This window comes from Lagenorhynchus albirostris, chromosome 11 (genome assembly GCF_949774975.1).
Source record: "Lagenorhynchus albirostris chromosome 11, mLagAlb1.1, whole genome shotgun sequence".
Classification (NCBI taxonomy): domain Eukaryota; kingdom Metazoa; phylum Chordata; class Mammalia; order Artiodactyla; family Delphinidae; genus Lagenorhynchus; species Lagenorhynchus albirostris.
The window spans coordinates 50,708,345-50,734,010 of NC_083105.1; the positions used below are offsets into that span (position 1 = coordinate 50,708,345).

Sequence of the window (25,666 nt, forward strand, 5' to 3'; positions counted from 1 at the left end):
TACATTTGAATATTTTCCACTAAGAATTGCACATCTTTGGTTAAATTCATCATCTGCCTTATATATTTTTGCTGCCACTGTGAATGGGATCTTTAGTTACATTTTCTAAATAGTTGTTTATTAGGTATAATGAAGCTACTATTTTTATATATTGTTTCTCTTTCCAGCAACTTTGATGAACTCTCATTAATTTTATTAAACCAGTTATGGATTATCTTCAATTTTATATGTCAATACCATATCATTGGCTACTATTGACCACCCTGTTTCACTTTTCCAGTTCTTTCTCTCTCTCTCTCTTTTTTTCCTGTTATGGATTTCTGTCCTGAATAGAAGCAGTGATAGTGAGCATCCTTCCTCTGTCCCTGACTTTAAAGGTAATGCTCCTGTGATGTTGTACACCTGAAACTAATATAATGTTATATGTCAATTGTATCTCAATTTTTAAAAAGTCATGCCTCTAATGTTTCACATTTAGAATGATGTTTGCTTTAGATTGTTGGCAGGTAGCTATATCAGGTTAAGAACATTTCTTTTTACTCCAAATTTATAATGTTTCTTTCTTGCTTGCTTTTTCCTTCCCTCCCTTCCCTCTCTTTTTTCTTTTTCTCTTCCTTCCCTCTCTCTTCCTCTTCCTTACTTTCCTTTGTAAAAAATTAATGAACAAATGTTAAGTTTTACCAAATGTTTGTGCAATTATGTTCATAGCTATGCTTAGCATATAATTTTTCTCAAGCTGTACTGTCTATGTGGAGTTTTAATATCAAAAGTTTGCTAGTTTCATAAAAGGAACTGGGGATCATCTCCCTTTTTTTAGTTGTTAGAACTGTTGTTATATGGTCTTTGAAGGTTTGGTGATATCTGATCCAGTACCTTTAATGTATACTAGATTAAACATACATCTACTAAATTGAATATTAATAATAATTAAATTAATGCATACTTAATACAACAATTATGTTAATATAGCATATTAATATAAAATAATGATTTAGTGTAATTATTAAGACAATGTATTAATAATGATATATTAAAATATAACTTATTAATTGACTATATTTCTTATATTAAATGAATGTAAATTAAAGTTTGGTATTTAGTATTTTCCCTTTACCTCACAGTTGAGGTAGCAGCTGTATTACAGCTACTCTGGTAATTGCTCTAATTTCCATTTGGGCACCTTTTGAGCTTATCTTCCTTCTCTGGGAACTTAAAAACTTCCACGTGATCTCAGTGTGTTGAGAAAACAGGCCTAGCCTTCTGACCAGTTCTCAGAGGGACTGTCTCCTTGGTGTCTCCTGTCTCTCCATTGCTCACTGGGGTGACCTGGAAATCACCTTACGGTGGGGTGAGGATCTTATTTCGAACATTGAGAGTAACACAATTCTACGTGAAAACAAGCTTGTACACCTTTCCAACTGAATCTTCCCAGTGGTCTCTGAATAAACCTCACCCATGGCAAAAATTCAATGGAAGTTAGTTCTGGTTTTAATAAAGCACTGTCAAACAATATCATGAACCATTAATCCATGCCAAAATAAGAAAGTAGAGAAGGTGTCAAGTGCTTGGTCATCTACCATTTGAAGGCTCCTTGTTGATTTTTTTAGGGCACCATAAGGCATCTAATAGAAGAGGCCTGCACAGACACGGTCAGGCCTTCCCTTGCTTTTGTGAGATCTAGACCTAAATGTGTCATCTCTGATCTCTTTAGGTGCCCTTCCTTCCAACTAGGGACCTGAGAACTCCTTCTACCATCTAGGTATGAAGCCACCATGGACAGCACAGCTCAAAATCCCTATGCTGGATCTTCTTTGCCTCAAATGGTAAGTAATGGCCTTAATCGGGTCATTGAAAAGGAGGGTCTCTTGATCCTTCATTCTCATTTCCGAGCTTTATTTTCTCCTCACTTCCACCTTTATTCCCTGAAATCAGTATTGCCTAGAAATTCTTCCTGCCACAATTATGCTTTCCCAGAAACTCTGGAGCTGGCAGGCAAGAGCCATCCCAGCCCACACCCAGGCCCTTGCACGCCGCCATCCTTACTCACAGCTCCTGTGGGGTTTTCCAAGACTGAAAAGATTCAAAACACACTCTTTGAGGCAAAATGGCCCCAGGAGGAGATTCACGCTAACATAACAAAGTCTGACAAGGAGTACAGCTCATTCTGGCCCCTCACCCATATCAGGATGCATGTTTGAGAAGAATTGCCAAATACTAAATTAAAAAAGCACACAACTTCATTCTTGTGGTTTTTGTACCATTATTTCAGACAGGCTTGGACAAATTCTACTAATTCTATTGCTAAGTGATGGCTCCAGAAGCATTTCCAGCAACTCGAGGGAGAAAGGAGGTAGGGAGGGAGTGGGAGAGGGGGAGTGGGTTAAATAAGCCTGGTGGGCTCCAGCGGGGCCACCCAAACTACTGAGCGAAGCTGCTGCCACTCACCTTACAAACGTTTTGAAACTTTGCTCCTACTGAGGTAGAGGTTGGCGGGGGTGAGGGTACACGGTGAAGAAGAAGGAAGGAGTATCCCCTTCGGCAAGGGGAGGTCAGCTCATTCTGCCATCCTGCGTGGAACAGCTGTTGTGTACAGAGGTAAGCAATGCCCACATGCTAGCTGAACTAGGGGACAGGACCCTGGCTTTAGTGGTTGTCCAGGTACCAGGACTGATCCAAACAGGCCTACGATTGTAAGTTTTGGTATTCAAAGCAAAGTCTGGGGCTGGAAACAGGGATTGCAATAAACTATTAAGCCCAAAGCTGATCACAAAGAATAAAACCCAGGAGTTGGAAGCACAGTGAGCAACTGGGCCCAGAACAGGTATAGAATGCAAGGCCTGGAAAAATCCCAGGAGGGAGACCCCATGGTGCGGAGAGAGCAGCCCAGCCCTGATCAGAGAAGGGAATCACAAGGTCTCATCCTCAAAGAAGGAACCACACCAGAAGACGAGATAGTCACGTAAACAGATAAACCTACACTTCATCCCAGCTGCAATCGTGCATATAACCTCCCAAATGCTAAGGTAAAAGAGAGAAGAACCTGACTGGGTCCATTTTGGGGGCAGTGTTGTGGAAGGTTTTGCAGAGGAGGTCACAATTAAGAGGGTTTAACGTGATGCTGGCAGATAAATGTGGGAAAGGCAAGAGAATGGCTGTGTGAAGATACCCAGGTATGAAACAACATGGCGTGTGGGGAGCCATAAGGAGTGAGGTCATTCTGGAGGGGAGGAAGAGAGGGCAAGTGTGAGAGTCAAGACTGGAAAGGAGGACCTGTGGGCTGGCATAATGATGGAGGGCCTCAAATTCCATGCTAAGGAGTTGCCTCTGCTGGGTTATAACCAGGCTGTGTGACTTCATCACTTTTGAGTTTTTGAAGGATAAATTTCTGGAGTCTGAAGCATAGAATATTCATTTTGGCTACAGGAGTGAAAGGACTTGGCCATTTAGAAAGCTACTGCAGTGGTTCATGTCAAGGCTAAGAAGGCTAGAACAAAAGTAGTGGCAGTGGGATTGGGGCAGGGCATGGGGAACAGATCCAATATATAATTAAGACTTGATCATGAGTTCAGATATAAGAGGTGAGGTAGAGATAAGGGTCAAAGATGACCAGCTCAAGTGCCATTCATCCATCTGCTGTCATCTCCCATGCCTCTAACTTTCCTTTGCACTTGACCTTTACATATAGTTCATGTGGACCACAAAGCCCTCCTTACCTGCAACCTCCACTAACCTTTCCAAATTCACTTCCTACCCTTGCTCATTGTGCTTTGGCCACACTGGTCACATCAGATACTCCAAGCATGCTCCTGTCTCAGGACCTTTGCACTTACCTGTTCCATCTGCCTGTAATGCTCTTCACCCAAATATCCTCATGGCTGGCACTCTGATTTCTTTCAGGTGTCTGACCAAATATCAACTGATCAGAGAGGACCCCTGTAACTATACTCTATTTGAAATAGAAACAGCTTCCGCCCATATCACTTAAAAAATACCCTTAATTGTGCTTGATTTTTCCACAGAATACTTAGCCATTCCCTTTTTCCTGAAAAGTTCTGATTATTCTGTGGTAATGATCATCACCAAACATTAGTGGCTAAACACAACAAAAATGTCTGATTCGTGCAACATGTCCACTTCAGACCAGCAGGGGGCTCCACTTGTGGTAATCCCTCAGGGTCTCAGAGTGATGAGGCTTCATGTAACATGTTGCTTCCACAACGACCACAGCAGTGGTAAGGGAATGTAGTAGTCTGTGCCCAGGCTCCTGAAGCTTCTGCCGGCAAGTGACACAAGTAATTTCTGCTCCTGTGTCACCGGCACTAACAAGTCATACGACTATACCTAAATCCAAAAGAGGAAGGGAAGCGTGCTGTCACCATGTGCACAGCAGGCAGACAACCAGCAATATTTGGGGAACAGTACTCACTATTTGGTACTATAATAGCAGACACATTAAAGAGTTATTTCTTTCTCATCAATCTCTTCTCCAGAATACGAGCATGATAGCCACGTCTTTACTTTGTTCCCTGTGGTTTCCCCAATGTTGAGAACATGCTTGGCATATAGTAAGCACTTAAAAAATGTTTGTTCAATGATTAACACCCATCCAAGGTCTCCCTCTTGGCTGAAACTCCCTGAGGGCACATTCAAGGTTCCTCTATCTTTGTATCTCCTTTGATTTCTGGACAATGTCTTGGACCTATTAAACATTTATTAAACATTTTCTTAGGGAAAAACAACCTATGGCTTAAGTCCCTGCCACCCTGTTTTATCAGAACTCAAAAATAAAGTATTTTTTAGCCGAGAGAATACTGGAAACAGATTGGGAGAATGAAGGGAGAGAGAGAAAATAGGAGCGAGGCAAAAACCTTTTGACTAAGTATGATGCGCTAGGCCCTGTGTTAGGTAATTCCGGAACTCTCAAAGATTGGGGGTAGGGGGTATCAACTGAGTCCAGATTTCTTAAAATAAATTATATTTGCTACCTGCTTTTTATTTGAATCCACCTTCTCCCCCCTCTCCCCGCAAAGCACATAGTTTAACACAATTCTCTCTGATTTGGGTTAGAAAATTTTACAACTTAGAAAGCCACATGGCTCTCTGAGTACAGATCCAATCAGCAGACACTGACTTATTAAAAAATTGCTGTCCTCTTTATCGTTGGTTTTGAGTTTACCAATTAGTCAGACTTCTTTATAGTGGGAAACTCTGCAGTTGTGGCCTTCCAGGGACAAGCCTTAGTGGGAAAGTGAACTAAACTAGCCACCGTGAGGCACCCGAGGTTGTGGCTGAGAGAAAAATGCAGTTTGTAACACAGGCGATTGACTCAAGTTTCCACTTGTTGGCTCCTGGATATTGGGTGTCAACCCCTCAGAAACGTGGAGTGAGTAGACGGACGAACATTCAGTCTCATTCAGAAGCTGAGGTTCATAGAACACATCTGTCCTAGCTTTCTAACTTATGAGTAAAAACATGGTAAACATACACACAGGGAAACATGTCTGGACCAAGACAGAAAGCTCTTGGAGGCCTTTTCAAAAATGGAAAGTATGAATGTTCCCTCCTACCTTCACCTGCCAGAGAAAAAGCTGGATACAAGCATAGAAGTGAGTGCTGTGGTTGCAGAAGAGCTGGGTTTTGCTTGTTTGTTTCTAGTCTCCCCAAAGAGGAAAAGAGCAGTATGTTGGTGGTACGAAAAATAGTGTTGATAGTAACACATACCCTACAAGTGAGCACCGAAGGAGACCCTGGGGGAGGGAATTGGTCTGCATCTTGGCCTGAGGACCTTATCATCGTGGCACCCTCGCTGGAGTGTGATGCAGGGAGGTGGCACCAGACATCTCCAGCAAGAATGGTTCCTTAGTGTTAGCAGGCTTCTTGGAAACAAAGGCAGGATTTCAGAAAAATGAAGATGATGCTCAAAGGCAATATCCTTTGCCAGGTCTTTTTCTCTGGCTAGAGGCTGTGACTCAATCTGGCACCAACTTCTACCTGTGCTTTGGAACGCTGGGATACCCACCTGCCTCTCAAACGCTCCAGAATGCGGGAGAGATCGGAAGAGTGGAGATGAACACCCAGTGTCACCACTATCACCCTTAAAGTGGAGGGAGCCTAGGGCAGGGCTTTCACTCGTACAGTTGGTGAATATATACAGATTCAAGTAAAGTTCCCCTCCTGAGCAGACACAGGCCTGTACCAGTGTTCATGATTTGGCAAGCAGAGTGCTTGCTAGATTTTAGTCTTACTTGCCACTTCAGCTTGGTACCTTTCCGCGGTGAGCAACCTGTACAGCCATACGTGGCAGCCTGGCTGCTTCAACTTTCTTCAGCAAACTCTCCCATCATCTTCTGGCTCTTAGTGACTAAGATTCATCTGTAGGGAAATTTCTTCGTCAAGCTTTTGTATCCTGAGAAGTAATTCTTTCCCTTCTCTGAATATTTCCATTCTTTTAAACATTTCTAATAGAAGCAAATGCTTCTAATTTGAAAAGAAAAGTGTGTCTCTCAACTGATTTCTTGGTGGGGCAAGTAGACTCACAGTAACAGTACTTAAGAACTCTACAAAAGGAAACCCTTATCTCTTAGCTCTGTCAGTTGAGTAACTGTGTTTCCTTGTTGGCCGGAGATTCCCTTAAACCACCACAGAAACCCCAGCACCAATCCATTGAGATGAGCATGTTTTAGAGATGGGCCAGATGGAAAGAGTCCAGATTCCATCTGTTTATTATATAGATGTGGCCACTGTCCAAATCTTGTAGAATTGCCAGGAGAGAAAAAAAATCACAAGGCGGTGCATTTTGAGGGTGATCACAGTTCTTTGGACTATTTTAAAAGCTCTGTCTGTTCCGTGTGTGTGTGTGTGTGTGTGTGTGTGTGTGTGTGTGTGTGTAAAGGACACCTTCCAGGTCTCTCTAGATCCAGGCAGACCTGGATTTGAACTTCTGATCTATTGCTTATTAGCTGTATCAGGGCTGGTTAATTCATGTTGCTGTCCTTCAGTATCTCCATCTATGTCAAAGAGTTGGTGTGAGAAGCAAGAGATTGTAGAGACCATTCATGAAGAGCACTTAACATAGTGATCAGCACATATTAAATGACTGATAAATGGCAGCTGTTATTATTGGTAATAATATTTTTTCAAATAGGAATTAAACACCCTTGGGTTGTATATTCACAATATTTTTTAAATTGGGGTATAGTATTTTTACAATGTTAATTTTTACTGTACAGCGAAGTGAAGTGGAGTTCCCTGTGCTATACAGCGGGTTCTTATTAGTTATCTATTTTATACATATTAGTGTATATATGTCCATCCCAATCTCCTGGTTCATCCCACCGCCTGCTTTCCCCCCTTGTGGTAATAATAATTTGTTATTATTTTAATTTTCATTAATAGTTTATTGTTTGCAAGGCTTCAACTCCCTCAAAGCATTTCTAACACTGAGCTAATGGATTCCCTGCATTCCTCAGACTTGAGACCTTCGGGAATAGTTCACAATTGTGCTTCCTGCCATATAGCCTTAAGGATAAATTCAAATATGCCAGTAGTAATTTTTTCACTTTAATTCAGCAATTGAATTTTTGGAGTACTTTCTTGGTTTAAGATGCTGGGCTGGTTAGAACTGCAAAGATGTTTGTCCCAGGATCCCTTCCTCCAGGTACTTCCTAAGGCATGTACAGTGACTGTGACACAACATCTTTCTCCACTACACTCTCCACATAAACTCCTAGAGAGCAAAATTGCTGCCTGGTTTGTGGTTGTACCTCCAGCGTCTAGCCTAGTGCCTGGCAAGTGGCAAGTACTCAAAACAGATATTTCTGAATGAATAAAAGCAGTAGATGACGTATATCTGCTCTAGATGTCTTTCTCCAAGTCTTATCTCTAGCTCCATGCCCAACCGTTCTCTTATCTCCACACAACTTTATGCCCAAATGTGTCACACATACTGCATTTCACAGTGCATGATCACTCAGCTTTGCACGTGCTGTTCCTACTCTCTGAATGCCCTTCCTTCCTCTGCCTGTTGAGCTTCTAACCATCCTTGATGATCCAGTCAAACACCAGCTCCTCAGTGGAACCTTCCTTGACCTTCCAGAGTTAATCACACTCTTCTTGGTACTCTCTTGATATTTTGAACGAGGCTGCCCCTATCATTTGTAGGGCTCAGGCAAGAGCACAAATGGACATCCACATACCACATGTCCAAATGTTTAAGTTATAAATCAAACCAATCAATGGTTGAATAAAATATGTTCTATCTTCTTCTCTTGTCAAAGGTATAAAGTAACAGAATAAAAAATATGAGACATTAGTTTTATAAGACTGAAATTTGGCAAAATATTGAAGATGGCTGAATTTAATTTAACCATCATTACTAAGCACCATTTAATTTATAGGCTGGAAATATTTAGATGAGTAGTAAAAAAAGATATGCAGAAAGATTGGTTCAAGATGGCGGAGTAGAAGGACATGAGCTCACTTTCTCCTGTGAGAGCACCGGAATCACAACTAACTGCTGAACAGTCATTGACAGGAGGACACTGGAACTCACCAAAAAAGATACCCCACATCCAAAGACAAAGGAGAAGCTGCAATGACATGGTACAAGGGACAAAATCACAATGAAATCAAATCTCATAACCGCAGGGTGGGTGATTCACAAATTGGAGAACAATTATACCACAGAAGTCCACCCACTGGAGTGAATGTTCTGAGCCCCACGTCAGGCTTCCAAACATGGGGGTCCAGCAACGGGAGGAGGAATTCCCAGAGAATCAGACTTTGAAGGCTAGCAGGATTTGATCGCAGGACTTTGACAGGACTGGGGGAAAGAGAGACTCCACTCTTGGAGGGCACACACTAAGTAGTGTGTGCACCAGGACCCGGGGGAAGGAGCAGTGACCCCATAGAAGACTGAACCAGACCAACACTACCTGCTAGTGTTGGAGGGTCTTCTGCAGAGGTGGGGGGTGGCTGTGGCTCACCATGGGGACAAGGACACTGTCAGCAGAAGTTCTGGGAAGTACTCCTTGGCATGAGCCCTCCTGGAGTCCACCATTAGCCCCACCAAAGAGCCTGTAGGTTCCAGTGCTGGGTCTCCTCAGGCCAAAGAACCAACAGGGAGGGAACTCAGCCCCACCTATCAGCAGACAAGCAGATTAAAGTTTTACTGAGCTCAGCCCACCAGAGCAACACCCAGCTCTACCCACCACCAGTCCCTCCCATCAGGAAGCTTGCACAAGCCTCTTAGAAAGCCTCATCCACCAGAGGGCAGACAGCAGAAGCAAGAAGAGCTACAATCCTGCAGCCTGTGGAACAAAAACCACATTCACAGAAAGTTAGACAAAATGAAAAGGCAGAAGAAAATGTACCAGATGAAGGAACAAGATAAAACCCCAGGAAAACAACTAAATGAACTGCAGATAGATAACTTTCCAGAAAAAGAATTCAGAATAATGATAGTGAAGATGATCCAGGACCTCGGAAAAAGAATGGAGGCAAAGGATGGACCTAGAGTCTGTCATACAGAGTGAAGTAAGTCAGAAAGAGAAAAACAAATACCATATGCTAACACATATATATGGAATCTAAAAAAAAAAAAAAAAGGTTCTGAAGAACCTAGGGGCAGGATAGGAATAAAGATGCAGACAAAGAATGTACTTGAGGACACGGGGAGTGGGAAGGATAAGCTGGGATGCAGTGAGAGACTGGCATGGACATATATATACTACCAAATGTAAAATAGATAGCTAGTGGGAAGCAGCCACATAGCACAGGGAGATCAGCTCAGTAATTTGTGACCACCTAGAGGTGCGACCACCTGGAGGGAGACGCAAGAGGGAGGAGATATGGAGATATATGTATATGTATAGCCGATTCACTTTGTTATAAGGCAGAAACTAACACACCATTGTAAAGCAATTATACTTCAATAAAGATGTTAAAAGAAAAAAAAAAAGAATGGATGCAAAGATCGAGAAGATGCAAGAAATGTTTAACAAAGACCTAGAAGAATTAAAGAACAAGCACCTAGAAGAATTAAAGAACAAACAAACAGAGATGAATAATACAATAACTGAAATGAAAAATACACTAGAAGGAATCAATAGCAGAATAACTGAGACAGAAGAATAGATAAGTGACCTGAAAGACAGAATGGTGGAATTCACTGCCGCACAACAGAATAAAGAAAAAAGAATGAAAAGAAATGAAGACAGCCTAAGAGACTTCTGGGACAACATTAAATACACCAACATTCACATTATAGGAGTCCCAGAAGGAGAAGAGAGAGAGAAAGGACCCTAGAAAATATTTGAAGAGATTATAGTCAAAAACTTCCCTAAGATGGGAAAGGAAATAGCCACCCAAGTCCAGGAAGTGCAGAGAGTCCCAGGCAGGAGAAACCCAAGGAGAAACACGCTGAGACAAATAATAATGAAATTGACAAAATTAAAAGCAAAGAAAAATTATTAAAAACAACAAGGGAAAAATGACATACAAGGGAACTCCCATATGGTTAACAGCTGATTTCTCAGCATAAACTCTACAAACCAGAAGAGAGTGGCACAATATATTTAAAGTGATGAAAGGGAAGAACCTACAACCAAGATTACTCTACCTGGAAAGGATCTCTTTCAGATTCGACAGAGAAATCAAAAGCTTTACAGACAAGCAAAAGCTAAGAGAATTCAGCACCACCAAACCAGCTCTACAACAAATGCTAAGGGAACTTCTCTAAGTGGGAAACACAAGAGAAGAAATGTACCTACATAAGCAAACCCAAAATAATTAAGAAAATGGTAATAGAAACATACATATTGATAATTACCTTAAATGTGAATGGATTAAATGATCCAACCAAAAGACACAGGCTCACTGAATGGATACAGAAACAAGACCTAGGGGCTTCCCTAGTGGCGCAGTGGTTGAGAGTCCGCCTGCCGATGCAGGGGACGCGGGTTCGTGCCCTGGTCCGGGAAGATCCCACATGCCGCGGAGCTGCTGGGCCCGTGAGCCATGGCCACTGAGCCTGTGTGTCCGGAGCTTGTGCTCCGCAACGGGAGGGGCCCCAGCAGTGAGAGGCCCGCGTACCGAAAAAAAAAAAAAAAAAAACCAAGACCTGTATATATGCTGTTTACAAGAGACCCACTTCAGACCTAGAGACACATACAGACTGAGAGTGAGGGAATGGAAAAAGATATTCCATGCAAATGGAAATCAAAAGAAAGCTGGAGTAGCAATACTCATATCAGATAAAATAGACTTTAAAATAAAGAATGTTACAAGAGACAAGGAAGGACACTACATAATGATCAAGGGATAAATCCAAGAAGAAGATATAACAATTATAAATATATATGCACCCAACATAGGAGCACCACAATACATAAGGCAAATGCTAACAGCTATAAAAGATGAAATCGACAGTAATACAATAATAGTGGGGGATTTTTAACACCTCACTTACACCAATTGACAGATCATCCAGACAGAAAATTAATAAGGAAACACAAGCTTTAAATGACACCATAGACGAGATAGATTTAATTGATATTTATAGGACATTCCATCCAAAAACAGCAGATTACACTTTCTTCTCACGTACACATGGAACATTCTCCAGGATAGATCATATCTTGGGTCACAAATCAAACCTTGGTAAATTTAAGAAAATTGAAATCATATCAAGCATCTTTTCCAACCACAATGCTATGAGATTAGAAATAAATTACAGGGAAAAAAACGTATAAAGCACAAACACATGGAGGCTAAACAATACACTACTTAACAACCAAGAGATCACTGAAGAAATCAAAGAGGAAATAAAAGCAAACCTAGAGACAAATGACAACAAAAACACGGTGATCCAAAACCCATGGGATGCAGCAAAAACAATACAATCCTACCTCAAGAAACAAGAAAAAAATCTCAAATAAACAATCTAACCTTATACCTGAGGGAACTAGAGAAAGAAGAGCAAACAAAACCCAAAGTTAGTAGAAGGAAAGATATCTTAAAATCAGAGCAGAAATAAATGAGATAGAAACAAAGAACACAATAGCAATGGTCAATAAAACTAAAAGCTGGTTCTTGGAGAAGATAAACAAAATTAATAAACCTAAAGACTCATCAAGAAAAAGATGGAGAGGACTCAAATCAATAAAATTAGAAATGAAAAAGGAGAAGTTACAATGGACATCACAAAAATGCAAAGCATCTTAAGAGACTATTACAAGAAACTCTATGCCAATAAAATGGACAATCTGGAAGAAATGGACAAATACTTAGAAAGGTATAACCTTCCAAGACTGAACCAGGAAGAAATAGAAAATATGAACAGACCAATCACAAGTAATGCAGTTGAAACTGTGGTTAAAAATCTTCCAACAAACAAAATCCAGGACCATATGGCTTCACAGGTGAATTCTATCAAACATCTAGAGAAGAGCTAACACACATCTCTCTCAAACTCTTCCAAAAAATTGCAGAGGAAGGAACACTCCCACATTCATTCTATGAAGCCACCATCACCCTGACACCAAAACCAGACAAAGATACTACAAAAAAAGAAAATCACAGACCAATATCACTGATGAATATAGATGCAAAACCCCTCAAAAAAATAGTAGCAAACAGAATCCAACAACACATTAAAAGGATCATACACCATGATCAAGTGGGATTTATCACAAGGATGCAAGGATTCTTCAATATTTGCAAATCAATCAGTGTGATACACCATATTAACAAATTGAAGAATAAAAACTATATGATCATCTCAGTAGATGCAGAAAAAGCTTTTGACAAAATTCAGCACCCATTTATGATAAAAACTCTCCAGAAAGTGGGCATATTATGTTGAGGAACCTACCTCAACATAATAAAGCCCATGTACGACAAACCCACAGCAAACATCATTCTCAGTGGTGAAAAACTGAAAGCATCTCCTCTAAGATCAGGAACAAGACAAGGATGTCCACTCTTGCCACTATTATTCAACATAGTTTTGGAAGTACTAGCCATGGCAATCAGAGAAGAAAAAGAAATAAAAGGAATACAAGTTGGAAAAGAAGAAGTAAAACTGTCACTGTTTTCAGATGGCATTATACTATACATAGAGATTCCTAAAGAAGCCACCAGAAAACTACTAGAACTAATCAATGAATTTGGTAAAGTTGCAGGATACAAAATTAATGCACAGAAATCTCTTGTATTCCTATATTCTAACAACAAAAGATCAGAAAGAAAAATTAAGGAAACAATCCCATTCACCATTGCATCAGAAAGAATAAAATACCTAGGAATAAACCTACCTAAGGAGGTAAAAGACCTGTACTCATAAAACTATAAGACACTGATGAAAGAAATCAAAGATGACATAAACAGATGGAGAGATATGCCATGTTCTTGGATTGGAAGAATCAATATTGTGAAAATGATGATACTACCCAAAGCAATCTACAGATTCATTGCAATCCCTATCAAATTACCAATGGCATTTTTTACAGAGCTAGAACAAAAAATCTTAAAATTTGTATGACGACACAAAAGACCCCGAATAACAAAAGCAGTCTTGAGGGAAAAAAACGGAGCTGGAGGAATCAGACTCCCTGCCTTCAGAGTATACTACAAAGCTACAGTAATCAAGACAATATGGTACTGGCACAAAAACAGAAATATAGATCAATGGAACAGGATAGAAAATGCAGAGATAAACCGTTGCACCTGTGGTCAACTAATCTATGACAAAGGAAGCAAGGGTACACAATGGAGAAAAGACAGTCTCTTCAATAAGTGGTGCTGGGAAAACTGGTCAGCTACATGTAAAAGAATGAAATTGGAACACTCCCTCACACCATACACAAAAATAAACTCAAAATGGATTAAAGACCTAAATGTAAGACCAGACACTATAAAATTCTAGAGGAAAATATAGGAAGAACACTCTTTGATGTAAATCACAGCAAGATCCTTTTTGACCCACCTCCTAGGGTAATGGAAATAAAAACAAAAATAAACAAATGAGACCTAATGAAACTTAAAAGCTTTTGCACAGAAAAGGAAACTATAAATAAGACGAAAAGACAACCCTCAGAATGGGAGAAAATATTTGCAAACGAATCAACGGACAAAGGATTAATCTCCAAAATATATAAACAGCTCATGCAGCTCAATATTAAAAAGACAAATAACCCAGTCAAAAAATGGGCAGAAGACCTAAATAGACATTTCTCCAAAGAAGGCATACAGATGGCCAAGATGCACATGAAAAGCTGCTCAACATCACTAATTATTAGAGAAATACAAATCAAAACTACAATGAGGTATCACCTCACACCAGTTAGAATGGACATCATCAGAAAATCTACAAACAACAAATGCTGGAGAGGGTGTGGAGAAAAGGGAACCCTCTTGCACTGTTGGTGGGAATGTAAATTGATACAGCCACTATGGAGAACAGTATGGATGTTCCTTGAAATACTAAAAATAGAATTACCATATGACCCATCAATCCCATTATTGGGCATATACCCACAGAAAACCGTAATTCAAAGAGACACATGTACCCCAATGTTCATTGTAATGCTATTTACAATAGCCAGGGCATGGAAGCAACCTAAATGCCCATCGACAGATGAATGGATAAAGAAGGTGTGGTACATATATACAATGGAATATTACTCAGCCATAAAAAGGAAAGAAATTGGGTCATTTGTAGAGATGTGGCTGGGCCTAGAGACTGTCATACAGAGTGAAGTTAGTCAGAAAGAGAAAAACAAATGTCATATATTAACACATATATGTGGAATCTAGAAAAATGGTACAGATGAACTGGTTTGCAAGGCAGAAATAGAGACACAGATGTAGAGAACAAATGTATGGACACCAAGGGGGGAAAGCGGTGGTGGTGGTGGTGGTGGTGATGGGATGAACTGGGAGATTGGGATTGACATATATAACTAATATGTATAAAATGGATAACTAATAAGAACTTGCTTATAAAAATAAATAAATAAAAGATATGCATAATTCACACGTTATTATCAGTACATATTATTGTGTATATTTTTATATAGTTATTCCATAAAACAGATTTTTCTTGCCTTTAGCAAAGTCATTTATCATGTTGTAATAAAAGTTTTCATTTAATTTGTGTCATATTGGCAGTTAGGCTCTAAAGGATTAAACAATAAAATGTGGGTGTATTCAGTGGATACAAAATTGGATCTATTCATGAGTGCATATTAGAGTAAATATAAAGTCAAAAAGTTAAAATTATTTCTGTCTTTTCACGAAAGTTATTTCTTCTAAATAGTTTAAATTGTCTACAAAATTTAAAGGCAAAAATACATATGATAATTAATGCATATGAAAATTTTAAATCAAAATTATTAAACTAAAACTAGTCCATCTCCAAAAAATGTTCATACCAGTGGACTGGTGCTGGGATACCCATGGCAGTTTGACCGTGGGATAAAGAAATGCAGCTGATCCCTTCACAGAGCTAAAGTTCAAGGCTTACCTCTGCAGGGCTCTGTGCCTAATTTACATATATTTAAATTTAAATGTTTTGGAAAAGTTAATTAAATCTTACTAGGTATTTTCATAAAAGTAAAACCATTTGCAAATCTAGAGTTCAATGTTCATCTAATTACCAATGTAAATAATCAGTATCATAGTTCATGCATTAGTTAGATCTAGGTCTATATCTGTAAGTTTAAGAGTAATGACAATGTTTAAAATATTGCCAGTTGTTTTTTCAGAAACCATATGCAACAGTTTTGAATAATGAGATAGTTGGTGGGTATCTTCCAGGCCACAAATTGGAGCATCAAGAGAAGCAAGAAAATTGATGCTCAGTACTGCTGGGAAATGATGCTATTTATGTAAGAGGAAAGGTATGACAAGGCTGTTTGTCTCTCTTACCTGAGAACTTCCACTGCTCCAATCCTCTTCTCGCTCAAAGCAGTGTTTCACCTCCAGCACTGGGAATAGCATAACCTGTATACCTTCAGGACAGTCATATGCGTATAGTTCAAGGATATGAGGCAAGAGGTGATTCCCTGCAGGCCTGAAGGATGTTAGTCTTGAGAGCAGTGTTTGGGATTACCAGACACGTGCAGGCCTTGAGTGCCAGATCGTAAGTAATAGAGTTCATGAGCTCTTCAATAAAATGTGTGTGTGTGGTGGTGTGACATGCTGCCAGTATTCTTTACATAGTGTTACCTCCATGGAGCCCTTGCTTCCTCCAGCAAGAATCCTTGAAATCATCCTGGACCCCTTTCTTTCACATCCTCTATCAAATCCATCTCCTAATCCTATTGGCATTGACTTCAAAGATAATTCTTGAATTTGACCATGTATCCAGCTTCTACCACCACTATCGTAACCAAAGCCACTGTTATCTTTCATCTTTTGTTGGTGCTCTGTGCCTCCTCAGTCATCTGGTTCCACTCTTCCCTCCCCTGATGCCTCCTAAAGTCTATAACAGTAGGCAGTCATCCTCTTAAAACATAAGTAGCAACATGTTGATCCTGAGCTCAAATTACTTCAATGCCTTCCTGCTCCATTTAGAATAAAGGTTACGGTCTTTGCCATGGTCTACAAGGCGGTCCCTCATTTGCCCCCTCTCCCCCTCTCTTTCTTCATTGCCTGCCGTTTACTCTTTGCTTGCTGTATTTCAGCCACAGGGGCCTTCCACTGTCAGATATTCCCAGCACATGTCACCCTCGGAGATTTTGTCCCTCTCATTGCCCATAACTGAAACCCTCTATGCCAAAGTCAACCACTAGTCCTGACCTCATTCCCTGCTGACCCTTTCTAAAAAGCAAACTTTGTCCTCCTCTATTACTTTTTTTTCTTTAGCAATTTTTTAAATTAAAGTATAGTTGATTTACAATATGGTGTTAATTACTGCTGTACAGCAAAATGATTCAGTTATACATGTATATGTTTTTTAATATCCTTTTCCATTATGGTTTATCGTAGCATACTGAATATAGTTCTCTGTGCTATACAGTAGGATCTTGTTGTTTATCCATTCTATATATAAAAGCTTACATCTGCTAACCCAACCTTCCACTCCATCCCTCTCCCAACCCCTTTCTCCTCGGCGACCACCAGTCTGTTCTCCATGTCCATGTTTCTGTTTTGTAGATAGGTTCACTTATGGTATTTGTCTTTCTCTTTCTGACTTACACTTAGTATGATAATCTCTAGTTGCATCCATGTTGCTGCAAGTGGCATTATTTCATTCTTTTTTATGGCTGAGTAGTATTCCATTGTATATATGTACCACATCTTCTTTATCCATTCATCTGTCAATGGACATTTAGGTTGTTTCCATGTCTTGGCTATTGTGAATAGTGCTGCTGTGAATTTAGGTGCATGTATTTGTTTGAATTATAGTTTTGTCTGGGTATATGCCCAGGAGTGGGATTGCTGGATCACTCCTCTATTCTTTTACTTTGCTATATTTTTATATTGAAACTAAGTAAAAATATAAATTTTTATTTAGAAGACTTATCAGTACCTGATATAACATATCTATTTTAAAATGTTATGTATCTTTCATCCGGATGTGTCATTTTAGATTTGGTTTATGTGGTTCAAGGACCTGACTTAATCCCCTTGCTCTGGAGATGGACATTTTACCCAGGTTTGGCCATTCCTGTCCACAGTGATTGGTTTGAGATTGGACAAGTGGAGCAAATAGGTATCTGCCTAATACAGTTTCTGAAACATTTTGGAAATAGAAGCTCTGATTTTGTTGGAGTTGCTAAATTGGAGCTACTAGTAGCCATTCCACCCATCTATGGGAGTAACCACTTGAAAATAAAGACAACACAGAGGAAATTACGCTTAAGAGAAGGAAAGAGAGATTCTTGAATATTTAGTTTGAGCACCTGGATTTTCAGTTCAATGATCCAATGAATTCATCTTTTCACTTAAGCCAATTTGATTTGCAGCCACCAAAAGATTCTGACAAATATAATTACACCGCATTATACCTATATTTACCTCAACATTCTCATACAATGATTTCTGGGTAAATCAGATTTTATTGAAGGGTTGGTGTATCTAAAAAGAATTACCACATGGAGGGTTGTAATAATAATATGATATAGTATATTAATATTATTATCTTAATATAACATACCAGTTATATAATAATAATAATCTAATCTAATAATAATCTAATATAATTATAAATAATCTATAATATAAAAATAAATACCCTAAATGTTATACACTAAATACAGCATTTCCCATAGTCTAAGAGAAAACAACCCAAGAAGTTGAACAAGTCACAGGGTGTTTTCTCATCAGTGTTCCATACCCAGCCTTACACCTCTGTCCTCATATATGTGCCTTTCTTAAAAAAAATGCCTCTTGTTTCTAAACTCCCATGGGAGAAACTCCACCCACCTTTTGGGAACTCCTACCCTTATACACAGGATTTGGTTTTATTCCTGGGTCCATCCCTCTTCCCTAGCATTGCATTTCCCGAAGTCTGAGTTTTTCAGCCTATAATAATGCCCAGGGCTGGGAGTGGAATGAGGGAGAGTGGTGGGAAGGGGTGGCGCCTGCAGGCCAATCCAAGGTGGCCTCTGGAATTTCAAGTACCTCAGAGTAGCCCAGGGCGGCCGTGGGTGTCCCAAATCCAGACTGCTTTTCAGGTCTCCCTGCTAGGGGGAGTGGCAGACATTTTGTCCAACAAGTATTTCCTCTGGTCCCACAATTAACTGTTGGATCACACACACACAAGCACTAACAATTCTCAAAGGCAATGTCGTCTAGAAAGCAACGATTTTCTAAGCACCCTCCTGGAGTCTTGCAGAGTTGTGTCAGTTCTTTTTCTTGATCCTACCTCTAACCTTTATTAGAAATGATACTCTCTCAGTCATGATGGGAGCATGAGAAGGTCTTACATGTGCCATAGTGTATAGGAGCTGATTAAATTTTTAGCCCAGGGATCATCTTCCTCCCCAGTGTCCTGGTCTGGGGCAAGTGAGATGGGAAGTGGTCTACAGAGGGGACAGTTTCATTAACTTAGTTACAATATCTTTCTCCCCTGTTGGGTCTGGGGCTCCTTGAAAAGTTCTAAGTTTCACAGCCAGAGTAGATAGTTAATAAACAGGTGCTGGGTTAACGAGTGACATCTGCCATGGTTATATTTAGGATTCATCACTCGTGAATATGTTAATGGACTTTATTTATACACATTACTAAACAAATGGATTTGAAGACTTTATTTTGGGCCAAGCTCTTGGTTTTCCAGAAGTTGCTGATTAAGATAAAAATATCCGAGAAGGAAAATAAATCCTTAAGCTCCAGTAAAGTGGAATCAGTTCCCATATTGGCCAGAAGAGGGCAGAGTCCCTGTGGGAATGTGGCAGGATAGATGTATTTTGATACTGCAGAAAGGTTTTGGAGCATAGGCACTGGCTAGGGAAGGGAAGAGTAAGTGGCAAAGAGAATCTGGTGGGAGACAGAGGAAGAAATAATTTCTAAAAGGTGACATAAGATTTTAAAAATTCTGCTTACTCCATCCAAATTCATCATTCATTTATTAATTTATTCCTTTATCAAACATTGCTGAGCACTTACTATGTGTCAGACTCTGTGCCTGGGGTGAGCAATGCAGAGATGAACACAGCGGACATGGTCTGGGGAGTGTACAGACCAGTAAGGGTTACAGGCATTAAACAATTAAGTGTGTGTGTAATTAATGATTTTGATAAGAGCTATGGAAGAAAATAACAGGATGTTATGAGAACTGCTTTAAGTTGGAGGAGATCTCTCTGATGAAACCTGATGGTTGAAGAGTCATGTGGAAAGTTCGGAGACACGTGTTCCAGGCAGAAGGAATAGCTTGTATGAAGGCCCTGAGGTTGGAGGGGGGTGGGAATCTTCGAGGAATTAAAAGCAGGTCAGTGCGGCTGCACAGGGGTAGCGGCTGCACAGGGGTAGTGGCATGAGGTAGGTTTGGAGAGGTGAATGAGGATCATGCGGGGCCTTTTAAGCCATGCTCAAGGTTTGGATTGTCTTTTTCTTTCAATTTGAAAGCAGTCACTGTTTATTAACTGACCAGATTACAGAAATAATCAAGGTAGATGCCTTAGTTCATCCTTCTAATAAGCCTATTGATCTGGTGTCAGCGTCTCCACCTTCTAGAAGATGGGTGGCCTTTTTCTTCATTACACCTAGTGGAGAAGACAATTTGAAGGGTCACGGGAAGTTGTTTGCTTCTCTGAGACGTTTTCCAACAGAACAGATCTCATGAATCAGATCCTCCATGCAGATGACGCCACATTTACTAAGTGATGGAGCAATCCATGTGTTATCTGTCAGGGCAATTCACTTCTTGTTGATTTTGCCGTAGCCAAACTTGTAGATCAGTTCCTTCTCTGACTTCAGGTTTGGGTACCCCCAATGCAATACATGGTTCCACAATCTTCAGCATGTTGACTGAAGCCTCGTTGAGCTTCACAAAGGTGTCACTGAAGACCTGGAGGAGGCGAAGAAGCTGCAGCACCTTTCGGACCTTTGAGCTCACACCATTGCTACCTCTGATCCTGATGACAAGTGCCAATCTGGATTCCTCAGGCACACAGAAGTGGCCAGCTTTTCTTGCCCTCCTAGCCATTCGAATATTGCTTCTGTACATCTGCCTGTACTCCTTGTAACAGTGCTTAGCCTTTTCATTGATAAACTTCCTCCTTGCCTTTCAAAGCATCTTTTGGATAACTTCTCAGGAGCTTGATCTTCAGCTCTGTGAAATTTCTTTGCTTTTTCTTAATGGTTTCTGGTACAGCAGGAACTTCTTTTTTTCCTCTTCTGCACCCTCCATGATTCCAGCCAGAAAAGAGCAGGTTTGGATATTCCTGTACAAGCAACGGGAAGCCCTGAAAGGGTCTTAAGCAGAGGCATGGATCATCTTATTCATATTTTGGAAGATCACTCTGGGAGTTCCCTGGTGGTCCAGTGGTTAGGACTCTGCACTTTCACTGCTGAGGGCCCAGGTTCGATCCCTGGTCAGGGAACTAAGATCCCACAAGCCGCGAGGCGGGCCAAAAAAAAAAAAAAATCACTCTGGCTGCAGTGTGGAGAATGAACTGGAGGGCTATTGGGGGAAGCAGGGGTGTTAGGAGGCTGTTACAGTAGTTCAGGGAAAAGACGATGATAGCTTGGACTAGGGTGGTGACAAAATGTGGCAAGAACTGAGTGAATTAGAAACATATTTGAGGACAGACTTGGCAAGACTCGGTAATCGGAGGTTGAGAAAAGGTGTCAAATGTTTTCTGACTACTTTCTATCATGAGCAATTGGGGAAGTCTAGGGAAAGGCAGGCTGAGGGTATGAGGATGGAGAGTGGAGAGTAGAAAATGAAAAGTTCAGTGTTGGATCCCTGTAGCTTGAGATCCCTGTGAGATACCCAAGTGAAGATATTCTGGCCTGGAGCTCTGAAAGGAGGGCTGAGTGAGAGATTCAAACTTGTGGATCAGCCCTATATAAAAATGGCATCTAGGGGCTTCCCTGGTGGCGCAGTGGTTGAGAGTCCACCTGCCAATGCAGGGGACACGGGTTCGTGCCCCGGTCCGGGAGGATCCCACATGCCACGGAGCGGCTGGGCCCGTGAGCCATGGCCGCTGAGCCTGCGCGTCCGGAGCCTGTGCTCCGCAACGGGAGAGGCCACAACAGTGAGAGGCCCGCGTATCGCAAAAAAACAAACAAACAAAAAAAAGGCATCTAAAACCATGAATGTGGATGAAGTTACAGAGTCAGGGAGAACACAGAGGGATGAGATGTCCCAGGACTGAATTCTGAGAAACTGTAACCAAGGCAGGGATCACAAACATAGTCTGATTTTGTGGATTTATGGGAAGAAAGTCCTTTCAGAAATGTATCCAGTGAGGGGCCACCTCATCTTTCTTTCCTTGTAAGGAACTCTTATGTATTAGTTTCCTGCTACCACTGTAACAAATTATCTCAAACTCAGTGGCTTAAAACAATACAGATTTATTCTCTTCAGCTTCTGGAGGTCAGAAGTCCAAAATTGGTCTCACTAAAATTAAGGCATTGGCAAGGCTGCGTTCCTTCTGAAGGCTTAGGGGAAAATCTGTTCCCTGGCTTTTTTCTGGCTTCTAGAGTCTGCCCACATTCCTTGGTATGTGACCTGCTTCCATCTTCAAAGCCAGCAAATGACAGGTGGAGTTTTTCTCTTGCTGCGTCCCTCTGACTCTGAGTCTCCTCTCTCCCTCTTTTATTTCTAAAGATGCCTTGCGATTCCATTGGGCTCACTGGGATAACCAAGGATACCGTCCTCATCTCAGGACCTGCTGATCAGCCGCTTTACTTCCATCTGCAGCATTAAATCCCCCTTGCCATGAAATGTATTGTCACAAATTCACAGGTTCAGTAGATTAGGACATGGGCATCTTTGGGAGTCATTATTCTGCCGACCAAACCTTACAAGTCTTGCTTATTCCTCTTTGGAAAAGTGTAAAAGGGTACACGCTACTCCTCAAGTCCTAGAAGAAAGTCTCCCGTGATAGTCCAAAAGGGTGCGCTTGACAAAAGTGGCGAGACTTGCTTGTGTGTCTGTGTATATTTGTGCACCCATACCTATATTTCAGCAATTCACCCAGTTGGATAAGAAAGAAAAACAACTAGTGAAGTCATTGATTAGGGACTTGTTTATATTTATTCCCTTGTCAACTAGAATAGGGGTCCTTGGGCTGTTATCATAACGAATGTCTCTGTCTTAGCGCATTTGGGCTGCTATAACATAATACCATAGACTGGGTAGCTTGTAAACAACAGGAATGTATTTCTTACAATTATGGAGGTCGGGAAATCCAAGATCAAGGTGCTGGCAGATTCGTAGTGTCTGACGAGAACTCGCTTCCTGGTTCATAAACGGCCATCTTGCTATGAACTTCCAGGAAGAGGTGAAGTGTCTCTCTAAGGTCTGTTTTATTTATTTATTTATTTTTTTTAACATCTTTATTGGAGTATAATTGCTTTACAATGGTATGTTAGTTTCAGCTTCACAACAAAATGAATCAGTTATATATATACATATATTCCCATATCTCTTCCCACTTGCGTCTCCCTCCCTCCCACCCTCCCTATCCCACCCCTCCAGGCGGTCACAAAGCACCGAGCTGATCTCCCTGTGCTATGCGGCTGCTTCCCACTAGCTAACTACCTTACTTTTGGTAGTGTATATATGTCCATGCCTCTTTATCGCTTTGTCACCGTTTACCCTTCCCCCTCCCCATAGCCTCAAGTCCATTCTCTAGTAAGTCTGTGTCTTTATTCCTGTTTCACTCCTAGGTTTTTCATGACATTTTTTTTTTAAATTCCATATATATGTGTTAGCATACGGTATTTGTCTCTCTCTTTCTGACTTACTTCACTCTGTATGACAGACTCTAGGTCTATCCATCTCATTACAAATAGCTCAATTTCGTCTCTTTTTATGGCTGAGTAATATTCCATTGTATATATGTGCCACATCTTCTTTATCCATTCATCCGATGATGGACACTTAGGTTGTTTCCATCTCTGGGCTATTGTAAATAGAGCTGCAATGAACATTTTGGTACATGACTCTTTTTGAATTATGGTTTTCTCAGGGTATATGCCCAGTAGTGGGATTGCTGGGTCATATGGTAGTTCTATTTGTAGCTTTTTAAGGAACCTCCATACTGTTCTCCACAGTGGCTGTATCAATTTACATTCCCATCTAAGGTCTGTTTTATAACGGCACTAGTCCATTCACGAGGGCTACACCTTCATAATCACCCCCAAGGGCCCCAACTCCAAATATCATCACATTGTGAGTTAGTATTTTCAACAGATGAATTTTGCAGGATACAAACCTTCAGTTTATAGCAGTCTCTTAGTAAAACATAATGTCACTTAATAGTTGTTAGAATGGTAAACAAACAAACAAACAAAAACACCCACAAGTGCCTCCCCACCCCCCTGCCCTGACGATACCGGCACTGTGTATTCAGTAACCTGTAACAATCATTTGTGACTGGTACCGGTGTCACAGCAACTCTAATCTACACAGAAGGAAATTGAAGTTTTCGGAGGTTACGTAGATGTGCCAAAGTCACCCAGATGATGCAAGATTAAGGTGGAGACAGAATTCAGTGCTCTCTGACCCTGGGCCCGTGTCCTTATTTATTCCTTCATCTTACTTCTCTCAGAGCTGTTTTCTATTTAGAGGCAAAATGTCCGAGTTGGACTATGATATATACATATGGAGAATCATATTGCATGTACATATAGATATTATATATACTAATACATATGAAAAAGCCAAATGCCTACTAACCCATTGAAGTTTTTGATCAATATAGATGTAAAAAAGCAAATAAGGCAGATTGAATGAAATCAGCATTTTTATTACTTGGCTGATATAAATTTTACTTGGACCAATAGGTGTTTGTTTATTTACCCAATAATGTTCCCCTTCCCCCCGTTTTTTATTATGGTAAAATATACCCAATAATGTCTTGTATTAAAAAAGATGAGACTTTGGTGTCTAAATTTTTTTGAGTGAGTTAATGCACTTTCTTGAAGTGAATGCTTATTCATTTCAATTCTCTTTTAAAGAAGTATTTGAGGCTACAAACTTATACCTAAGAACCACTTTAACTGTTCCCCATACGTTCTGATATGTAATACTTTGATGGTTGTTCAGGTCTAGATATTTCGTAATTTCCGTTATCATTTCCTTTTTAACTCATGAATTGTTTGGAGGTGCTTTTAATCAAAATGTGGTATTCCTCCTTTTCTATATTGCTGTTGTTGTCTAACCTAGTGATAATGTGGTTAAAATGTATTCTATGACATCAGATTTTTGAAAAATTTCGTGCTGTCTTTGTGACTGGTATGGGATCGATTTGGATAAGTGTTGTATGTGTGCTTGAATAGAACGTGTATCTTCGATTTGGAGAGTACACTTTCATGTAGCTGTAATTAGCATGTTGAATCCACGATGCATGGCCTGCCACAAAAACACAATTTAAAAATTTTTCAGTGGGAGTAGACTTCCTCTGTCCCTGGGGATAAATTCTGGAAATTGTGGTGTCTTTTCTGCGGACTCTGAAGTAATAAACAGTCCTGTTCTCACTTTGGTCCCCAAATCACCATCTCTGGTGAGTGTCTGGCGGGATATATCAATCAGTGCTTCAGTCTGCATTCAGGTGAGATGGTACCTCCCTGCATGTGGATGACTGTGGGCTTCCTCGGGGGATACGGCTGGCTTCTGGATCCTAGCCTCTTCTCTCTCCCCCATCGGCTTCTTCTTAAGCTGCTGCTCTGTGTGTCTAAGCTTCCTATCTTAGTGAATGGCACCAGCACCCACTGCCTAGGTCAGAACTGGCAATTTTCCCGGACTCCTCTTCCCATTTCCACTCCTATTTCTAACAAACACCGAGAGTCATCAACTCTACTTCCCAAATATGTCTCAAATTGCTTCAGTTCTTTCCATCTCTGCTGCTGCTGCCTCTGTTCAGACCACCTTTATTGCTTGCTTCCATCATTGCAATCACCTGAGAGCAGATCCCCATCTCCACTTTGCACCCTACTTAATTCTTTCTGCTGTAGCCAGTGATTTTTCTAACGTATAAATCTGATTACA

The 25,666-nt window shown here is 40.5% G+C and overlaps 1 non-coding gene and 1 pseudogene across 1 annotated transcript; one reads left to right on the forward strand and one right to left on the reverse strand.

Annotated features, from left to right (window-relative positions):
- Positions 1-20,122: 20,122 nt before the first annotated feature.
- Positions 20,123-20,854, reverse strand: LOC132529191 (large ribosomal subunit protein uL30-like; annotated as a pseudogene).
- A 120-nt stretch (positions 20,855-20,974) lies between these two features.
- Positions 20,975-21,047, forward strand: TRNAE-UUC (transfer RNA glutamic acid (anticodon UUC)). Its single transcript has one exon. It is a non-coding gene; the product is annotated as a tRNA-Glu (tRNA).
- Positions 21,048-25,666: the final 4,619 nt, after the last annotated feature.